Source organism: Pteronotus mesoamericanus, unplaced genomic scaffold (genome assembly GCF_021234165.1).
Source record: "Pteronotus mesoamericanus isolate MK-2021 breed Mesoamerican mustached bat unplaced genomic scaffold, CSHL_Meso_final contig_50, whole genome shotgun sequence".
Taxonomy (NCBI): Eukaryota; Metazoa; Chordata; class Mammalia; order Chiroptera; family Mormoopidae; genus Pteronotus; species Pteronotus mesoamericanus.
The window spans coordinates 42,519,651-42,529,411 of NW_026555186.1; the positions used below are offsets into that span (position 1 = coordinate 42,519,651).

The 9,761-nt window shown below is 36.9% G+C and overlaps 1 non-coding gene across 1 annotated transcript; it reads left to right on the forward strand.

Moving 5' to 3' along the window:
- Nucleotides 1–728: 728 nt before the first annotated feature.
- Nucleotides 729–835, forward strand: LOC129074762 (U6 spliceosomal RNA). Its single transcript, XR_008529569.1, has one exon. It is a non-coding gene; the product is annotated as a U6 spliceosomal RNA (small nuclear RNA).
- Nucleotides 836–9,761: the final 8,926 nt, after the last annotated feature.

Genomic DNA, 9,761 nt, shown 5'->3' on the forward strand with positions numbered 1-9,761 from the left:
TCTCCCTCTCTCTCTCTCCCTCTTTCTTCACCATTGCTTTAACAAATCTTAGCAGTGAATGGACAACTATGTGATTAGTCCTTCAAGATCTCCTACCTAATCTCTGAATGGAGAGGTGATCTTGAAGCCTCCCCCAAGACAGTTATTCATTCTCAAAAGAAAACACAAACAATAGAGATTGATCCCAAGATACCTCAGTGTTGGAATCATTAGACAGGACTCTAAAAATTAAAATAAAATATCTGAATATTTTTAAATCTTCATATATTTAAAATAGAGATTGTGAAGAGAGAGTTAGTGAACTTGGAGAGAGATAAATGCAAAAATACCATAAATACATAAAATCAAGCTGTTTAGAACCAATAATAAAGAGAAAATCTTGAAAGTAGCCAGAATAAAATAACACAATCATATAGGGGGATAATGATCCAAATGATAATTATTTCCATGTCAGAAACTAGAGGCTGGGAGAGAATGAATCATCTTTAAAGTGCTAAAAGAAAAAAAAATCCATCAGTACAGAATCTTGTATACAGCAAACAATCTTTCAAGATTTTCATGTAAAAAAAAAATAACAATCCATCACTGCACTACACGAAATGCTAATGGAAGGGCAATACAACCAGATGTAAATTCATATCTTCAGGGAAAAGGAACATTGGCAATAGAAAATATCTCAGTAAATATAAAAGTTTATTTTTCCTCTTAATTCTATTAAAATAGATATAGTGCTCACTTTAGCAGCACATACACTAAAATTGGAACAATAGAGAGAAGATTAGCATGGTCCTTGGGCAAGGATGACACACAAATTTGTAAAGCATTCCATATTTTTATACTCAGAAAACTATAGAACACTGAAAAAAGAAATTGAGGAAGATACTAATAAATGGAAGCATATATGTATACACTGTTCATGAATTTGAAGAATTAACATTATTGAAATGTCCATACTACCCAAAGCAATCTGTAGATTCAATGCAATCCTTATTAAAATATCAATGGCATATTTCACTGATCAAGTGATCTAGAACAAACACTCCAAAAATGTATATGTGAGAAGGGAGCGGGGACTATGGTCCTGCAGAAGCTACTCCGGGTCGTCAGAAATGTGGGACATAAAATAAGTCGTCCGAGACACTTCTCTGTCTGCCAGGAGAAGGGGTGGCATTTCCCTCTAGTGGAGAAGGCCCCAAGCCCCTGTGTCCAATGGCTTTTATTGAAAGGGTTATCAGTGGAGCTAGGTAGTAGGAATGTACAGGTGATCTCATTACATCAGTATGTTAATGTTTACAGAGAGTAGATGATGTTTTGAAGAAAACAAATGGCAGGAACACACCTATTTACACGGTTCTGAGAGGAGATGGGTAAATATGAGAGCGTAAACAAAAGCGCCAAAGGGTTTAGGGTCAGGGTCTGTGAATAATGTAAATTTCCTTCCCAACATGAGCTGGTTATCATAGATTTTGAGAGAGAAACAAAGCATGCTTCATGCTCAAGAATTTACTCCTATGCCTAATTTCCTCCGGAAACTGGCCAATCCAGTTTAGGGCTACCTCCAGTATTGTTTCAAACCTGAGCCAGGCAGGGATCAGAGCCATCAAAAGATAAGGAGACTTCTTTCAGCTGGAATGAGGACCCAGGTCACATAAAAGTTGAGAGGTGAGGGTCTTTTTAGCCCTTTCTCCATGTCCCCCAAGTTCTTCCCTGATGCCCCTGTGTCTGTGCCTGTCTTAGGTTGCCCCTGCCATCAAGGAGTCTTACCCATCATTGACTAACCAGCCATCCTTGGGGGCCAAGCAGGGTGATTTGAGGGAGGCAGGGGCTGCACCCTTGCCAGGGGGACAGGTTTTGTCTCCTCAGTGGCCTATTTTCCCAAGACCTCCTTGCATAGCTCTAGTCTTGGGGCCCTCTCACCTGTCGGTGAGGCTACAGTTCCTGAAACCAGACAGGATGTTTCCCAACATATATGGAACCAAAAAAAAAAAAAAAACACCAATATCCTCGGCAATCTGGAGAAATTACAATAAAGTTGGAGGGATCACAATACATGATATAAAACTATACTGCAGGACCACTGTGATCAAAACAGCCTGGTACTGGCATAAGAACAGGCACATAGATCAATGGAATGAATAGAGAGTCCAGAAAAACCCATGCAGAAAAATCTATGGTGAATTGATATTTGACAAATGGAGCACAAGCAGAGAATGGAGTAAAAACTGTCTCTTCAATAGCCTCTTCACTGGTGTTGGGAGAACTGGATTGGTACATGCAGAGAAATGAAACTAGACCACCAACTTACACCATACACCAGAATAAACTCAAAATGGATAAAGAAGCTTAAATATAAGTCATGATACCGTAAAAATCCTAGCAGAAAACATAGGCAGTAAAATCTCAGATATCCCATGTAGCAATATTTTTGCTGATATATGTTGTAGGGCAAGGGAAATAAAGGAAAATGTAAACAAATAGGACTATATCAAATTAAAAAGATTCTGCACTGCTAAAAAAAAAATTATCAAAATTATCAAAATGAAAAGGGAACCAACCTCATGGGAGAATATATTTGCCAATGATACATTTGACAAGAGTCTAATCTCAAAAATATATAAAGAACTCATACGACTCAACACCAGGAAGATAAACAGTCCAATTAAAAAGTGGGCAAGAGACCTGAACAGACACTTCTGCGAGGAAGACATACAGATGACCCATAGATATATGAAAAAATGCTCAACATTACTAGCCATCAAAGAGATGCAAATTAAACCACAATAAGGTATCACTTCACTTCTTTCAAAATGGCTATCATTAACAAATCAACAAACAACAAGTGCTGATGAGGATGTGGGAAAAAGGGAACCCTAGTACACTGTTGGTGGGAATGCGGAATGGTGCAGCCACTGTGGAAAACAATATGGAATTTCCTTAAAAGTTTAAAAATGGAATTCCCTTTTGACCCAGTGATTACACTGCTGGGAATATACCCTAAGAATTCTGAAGCTCAAATTCAAAAGAACCTGTGCACCCTAGTGTTCACAGCAGTGTTATTTACAATAGCCAAGTGCTGAAGCAGCCTAAATGCCCATCAGTAGATGAGTGAATCAAAAAACTGTGGTGCCTTTACATACTGGAATGCTATACAGCAGAAAGAAAGAAGGAACTCCTACCATTTGCAACAGCATGGATGGAACTGGAGACTATTAGGCTAAGTGAAATAAGCCTGTCGGTGAAAGACAAATACCATACGATCTCACTTATAAGAGGAATCTAATAAACAAAATAAACTAACAAGCAAAATAGAACCAGAGAAATAGAAACATGGAACAGACTGAAAGTGACCAGAAGGGAGGGGGGAGGGAAGTAAGGGTGGGAAGAAGGGAAAGGGACTAGTCAAGAACATATATGAATGAGCCATGGACATGGACAATGGTGTGGGGATTGACTGTGGGAAGGTAGGCTGGGCGAAGGAAGGTAAAGGGGAAAAAATTGGGACAACTATAATAGAATTACAATAACAAATAAAGTGATTAGTGCAAAAATAAATAAATAAAATACATATAACCATTTAAAACAAAAATTATAATAATGTATGATGAGTTATTATATCTATTGATATAATACGTATTAAAGCTGTATCATAAAGGTCAGGGTGGTATAAGTTTTAAATGGACCTATACACTCATAGACAGTTAGGGACATGTTTTAATACCTAGAGAAACTACTAAAAATACAAAGATGTATAGCTAAAAAAGCCAATATTTATAGAAAGTTAGGGATGTATGTTTCAATACCTAGAGAAACCACTAAAAAATACAAAGATATATAGCTAAAAAGCCAATAGATAAGTTAAAATATATAAGAATGTTTATAGTAGTTTTATCAATAATAACCTCAAACTATAAACAGTGCCACTGTCCATCAGCTGGGAGTATAGATAAACAAACTTTCATATATTCATGCAGTAGAATATTAATTAGGGATAGAAAAGACCAATCCACATAAAACAACATTAATGAATCTGAAAAACATGCTTAGTGAAAGAAGCCTCATACAAATAAGTACATACTATATAATTTCATTTATATGAAGTTCTAGAACAGACAAAAGTAATCTATGATGGAAAAACTAGAATAAAAATACTAAAGTTGAAGTGTGCCTAGAAAATTCAAGAAGTTGCAAGGAGAACAGTGTGGCTCTCAAACACGTGATCAGAGGAAAGAGGGATAGATGAAAGAGGGAGACCAGATGTTGTAGGTCACCGATAAAACTTTTTACTCTCAGTGAAAAGGGAACCCAATAGAGGACTTTAAATTGCACTATGGCAACTCTAAGAATCGACTGTTAAGAGGTCAGTGTAGAAATAGGTAGACACTTTGGGAGGCTGTCACATTCAGCCAGGTGAACAATGATGGTGGCTTAGATGCACAACGGGGTGGGGATTGACTATGGAAGTAGAGGGCAGACTGGGTGGAGGGGGAAAAGGGGGAAAATCGGCACAAGTGTAATAACAAACAAAAAAATATTTTTAAAAAATATTAGATCTGTAAAAAATAAAAATAAAAAATGATTCACAGTAAAGCCCAAGCTTTAGCATACCATCTCTAATCCAACCATGTAGTAATAATAGATGAAACAAAACAAATAAAAAACAGAAAACCAGAGCTGGGTTTAAAAGCAAAATAAAGAGACCAGAAATGAAAAGAGACCAACATGTCCAAAACTGCACCCCTGTTATTGACTTCTGACGTGAGAGCATGAGAAGCTCCACTGACCTGCACCCCCAAGAAAAAGTTAAAAACAAACAAAATTTAAAGGCTCTAGGAGTGCAAGAGGCAAACAGCAATTCAAGAAACATCTATTCCACAAAATCTGTGAAAATCTGGCAAGAAAGGCTGGAGTGTGGTTGAACCAAGTCCTCTCCCTCACTCCCTACTTCCAGTGATGCGTAGTCTCCACTCTAGAGGGCTGCAGCCTTGAACCCTTTACCCCAAGCTTCCAATCTGAGGACTTTCTTCCTCAAAGGAGCACATTTCAATAGTTCTCCTCCTGCCCTCAACTATCTGTTGCTGGGGCTAAGACCCTGGCAAGTGCAGACATGAGGTGGGGCTCCCTTTTTCATCCAAACCCTCATTTATAGAATGGAGGCCCTATCTTAGGTGTGAAGCATTAAAAACAATGGGGCCTGGATAACCTTTGCCCCTGCTCATGAGGCAGTGGTTCCACTAAAGGAAAGGCAATTTTTTTTTATGAAATGCAACTTATCAATCATTTCTATTATGGTTTATACTTTTTGTACCCTTTTAAAGAAAAGTCATGAAGTTATTCTCTTGTTTTGTCCTAGAAGCTCTATTGCTTTCCCACTGACATTTAGAACTATGACCAATTTTGAAGTTTTTATATGTGATGTGAGGTAGAAATATAACAATTTTTTGTGTGTCTATAACATAATAAGTTCTCCATTTTGGCAAACAAATTTTCTCATCCTTGATGGCTAGTGATGTTGAGCACTTTCTCAAATGCCTATGGGCCATCTGTATATACTCCTTCGAGAAGTGTCAATTCTGTACATATCTGTCCAATTTTCCCAACACCATTTATTGAATAAACTCTCTTTAGCGCATTGCATGTGCTTGCTTCCTCTGTCAAATATTAACTATCTATAAAGGTGTTGGTTTATTTTTGGGCTCTGTATTCTGTTCCATTGATCTATGTGTCCATTTCTATGCCAGTATCATGCTGTTTTGATTACTACGGTCTTGTGGTATAGTTTCATTTTAGGTAGCATGATTCCTCCGGCTTTGTTCTTCTTTCTCAGGATCACTCTTGCTCTGTGGGGCCTTTTGTGGTTCCATATAAATTTTGGAATATTTGTTCTAGTTCTTTGAAATACATCATTGGAATCTTGATAGGAATTGCATTGAATCTATAGATTGCTTTTGGTAGTATGGGCATTTTAATGATGTCAATCCTTCCTATTCATGAACACAGTATATGCTTCCACTTATTTGTATCTTCTTCAGTTCCTTTCCTCAGTGTCTTATAATTCTCTGAGTACAGATCTTTTACACCCTTGGTTAGGTTTATTCCTAGGTATTTTATTCTTTTTGAAACAATTGTGAATGGGATTGTTTTCTTAATTTCCCTTTCTGTTAGTTCATTATTGACATATACAAATGCAACTGATTTCTGGATATTAATTTTGTATCCTGCTACTTTGCTGAATTCATTTATCAGTTCTAGTAGTTTTAGTGGAATCTTTGGGGTTCTCTATACACTATCATGTCCTCTGCAAATAACAGCAGTTTTACATCTTCCTTTCCAGTTTGGATTCTTTTTTATTTCTTCTTGTCTAATTGCAGTGGGTAGGACTTCTAGTACTGTGTTGAATAAGAGAGGTGAAAGTGGACATTCCTGTCTTGTTCCTGATCTTAAGGGGAATGCTTGTAGTTTTTGCCTATTGAATATGATGCTGGCAGTGGGTTTGTTGTATATGGCCTTTATTATATTTAGGTATGTTCCCTCTATTCCAATTTTGCTGATAATTTTGATCATAAATAGGTGCTGGATTTTATCAAATGCTTTTTCTGCATCTATTGATATGATCATGTAGTTTTTACCCTTCATTTTTTATGTGGTGAATCACATTTATTGATTTGTGAATGTTGTGCCAACCTTGTGTTCCTGGAATAAATCCCACTTGTTAATGGTGTATGATCTTTTTTGACACATTGCTGTATTTGGTTTGCTGATGTCTTGTTGAGGATTTTTGCATGTATGTTCATCAGGGATATTGGCCTATAATTTTCTTTCACTGTAGTGTCTTTATCTGGTTTTGGTATTAGGTTAATTCTGGCCCCATAAAATGAGTTTGGGAGCCTTTTCTCCTCTTGAATTTTATTAAATAGTTCTAGAAGGATAGGTATTAGTGCTTTTTGGAATGCTTAGTAATATTCACCTGTGAAGCCATCTGGTCCGGGGTTATTGTTTCTTGGGAGTTTTTTGATTATTATTTCAATACCATTAAGTGTAATCTGTCTATTCAGATTCTCTGATTCTTCCTAATTTAGTTTTGGAACAGTGTATGTTTCTAGGAATTTATCTGTTTCATCCAGGTTGTCCAGTTTGTTCACATGTAATTGTTCATAATATCTTTTTACAATCCTTAGTATTTCTTTGGTGTCAGCTGGCATTTCTTCTCTTTCTCATTTCTGATTTTATTTATTTGGGTCCTTTCTCTTTTTTTCTTGATGAGTTTGGTTAAAAGTTTGTCAGTCTTGTTTATATTCTCAAGGAACCAGCTCTTGTATTCATTGTTCTTTTGTATTGTTTTTCTAGACTCTCATTTATTTCTGCTCTAATCTTTATTATTTCCTTCTTTCTACTCATTTTGGCTTTGTTTGTTCTTTTTCAAGTTCCTTTTAGTGTGGAGTTAGATAATGTATTTGAGCTTTTTCTTCTTTTTTGAGATAGGCCTGTAATGCTATGTATTCTTCTGTTAGGATTGCTTTTCAGTGTCCCACAGATTTTGGATTGTTGTGTTCTCATTTTCATTTCTTTCAAGGTATCTCTTGATCTCTTCCTTCATTTCATTTGTAGCCCATTTATTGTTTAATAGTATGTTATTTAGCTTCCATGTCTTTGCATGTTTTTCAGTGTTCTTCTTGTGATTAATTTCTAGTTTGATAGCATTGTGGTCAGAGAAGTTGCTTGATATAATTTCAGTCTTCTTAAATTTACTGAAACTTGTTTTGTGTTCTAACATGGTCTAGCCTAGAAAATGTTCCAGGTGCAATTGAAAAGTATGTATATTCTGCTGCTTTGAGGTGAAAATGCTCTGAAGATATCAATTAAATCCATTTAACCTAGTGTTGTTTAAGCCTGCTGTCTCCTTGTTGATTTTCTTCCAGGAAGATCTATCTGTTGAAGTCAATGGGGTGTTAAAATCCCAAACTATGACTGTATTTTTGTCAGTCTCTCCCTTTATGTCCATCAGGTTTTGCTTTACATATGTAGGTGCTCCTATTTTGGGTGTACAAATGTTTTCTAGAGTTATATCCTCTTTTTGGTTTGTTCTCTTTATCATTATGTAGTTCCTTTCTCTGTCTCTTACTATAGCCTTGGTTTTAAAGTCTATTTTGTTGATATAAGTACTGCTACCCAAGTTTTTTCTTCTTTTCCATTTGCGTCAAATGTCTTTTTCCAACCCTTTACTTTTAGCCTGTGTGTAGCTTTCAATCTGAGATGAGTATCTTGGAGGCAGCATGCACATGGGTCTTGTTTTCTTATCCACTCAGCTACTGTCTGTCTTTTGGTCAGAGCATTTAAGCCATTTATATTTAAGGTGATTACTGATAAATACATATATAGTGTCATTTTATCATTAGAATGTTTTCCTACTTTTTTTCTTTCTCTTTTTCTTTATCTTCTTAAAGCAAGCCCTTTAACATTTGTTGCAGTACTGGTTTGGTGTTACAAAATCCTTTAGCTTTTTCTTGTCTAGCAAACTCCGTATTTCTTTTTCAATTTAAATGATAGCCTCACTGGATAAGTAGCCTTGGTTATAGGTCCTTGCTGTTCATCATCTTGAATATTTCATGCCATTCCCTTCTGGGATGAAATGTTTCTGTTGAATATCAGATGCATGTCTAATTGGTGTTTCCTTGTGGGATTCTCTCCTTGTCTTTAAGTCTCATGTTAATTATGATGTGTCTCGGTGTAGGCCTCTTTGGGTCCAACATGTTTGGTATTTTCTGAGCTTCCAGGACTTGTGTGACTTTTTCCTTCACCAGTTGAGGGGAGTGTTTTGTCATTATTTCTTCAAATAGGTTCTCGATCCTTTGCTCATTCTCTTCTGCTGTTGTTACCACGATGTGCATGTTGTTATGCTTCATGTTGTCCAAGATGTTTCTTAAGCTCTCCTCATTTTTTTAAAATTCTTTTTCCTTTTGCTGTTCTGCCAAATTGCTTTTTTCTACCTTGTCTTCCAAAACACTGATTCAATCCTCAGCTTCATCTCACCTAATACAGATTCCTTCCAGTGTATTATTTATTTCAGAGTTTGCATTCTTTATTTTGGCTGGTCCTTTTTTATGGTGTCTATGTCTTTTTTCATGCTATTGAATATCCCTATAATCATTACTCTAAATTCTCTATCTGATAAATTGCTTGCTTCCATTTCATCTACTTCTTATGGAGAATTCACCTGTTCTTTCATTTGGGACATTTTTCTTTGTCTTCCCATTTTGTCTATTCATTGTATTTTCTGCCTGAGTTGTTAAACTAATCAGTAATTAGACAGATCAGTCGTTAATCTAATCAAGCTGTAATTGGCAGCCAGGCTTAAGCACCACGTGGGGCAGAGTAATTCCTGGGGGCAGAGGTATTGCTTCCCCTCAGGCTAATGTCATTCAGAGATTAGTGCCCTGCCTGAGAAAGATGGCCTCTGCAGTATGGAGTATGACTCAGCACAGCGATCCTGGCAGCTGTTCCTTCAGTGTTCACCCCAGAGCCACCAAACCCAGAATCTCCTCAAGTGTCTCTGTTCCACTCTTCTCGCCATTTTCTGGAGCACAGGGTATGTGGCTGCAAATTAAATTTTGTGTGTTGGCCCTTTAAGAGGCTCTCTGAATCTCCAGCAGTCTCTTCCTCACAGACAGAAATCTAGCTGCTTTTCATAGCTGGATGTTATCTGGATTCCTTTCTGGCTCTGGTGCTGTAGGCTGGGGAGCCAAGCTTGGGGTTTAGACCCCAAA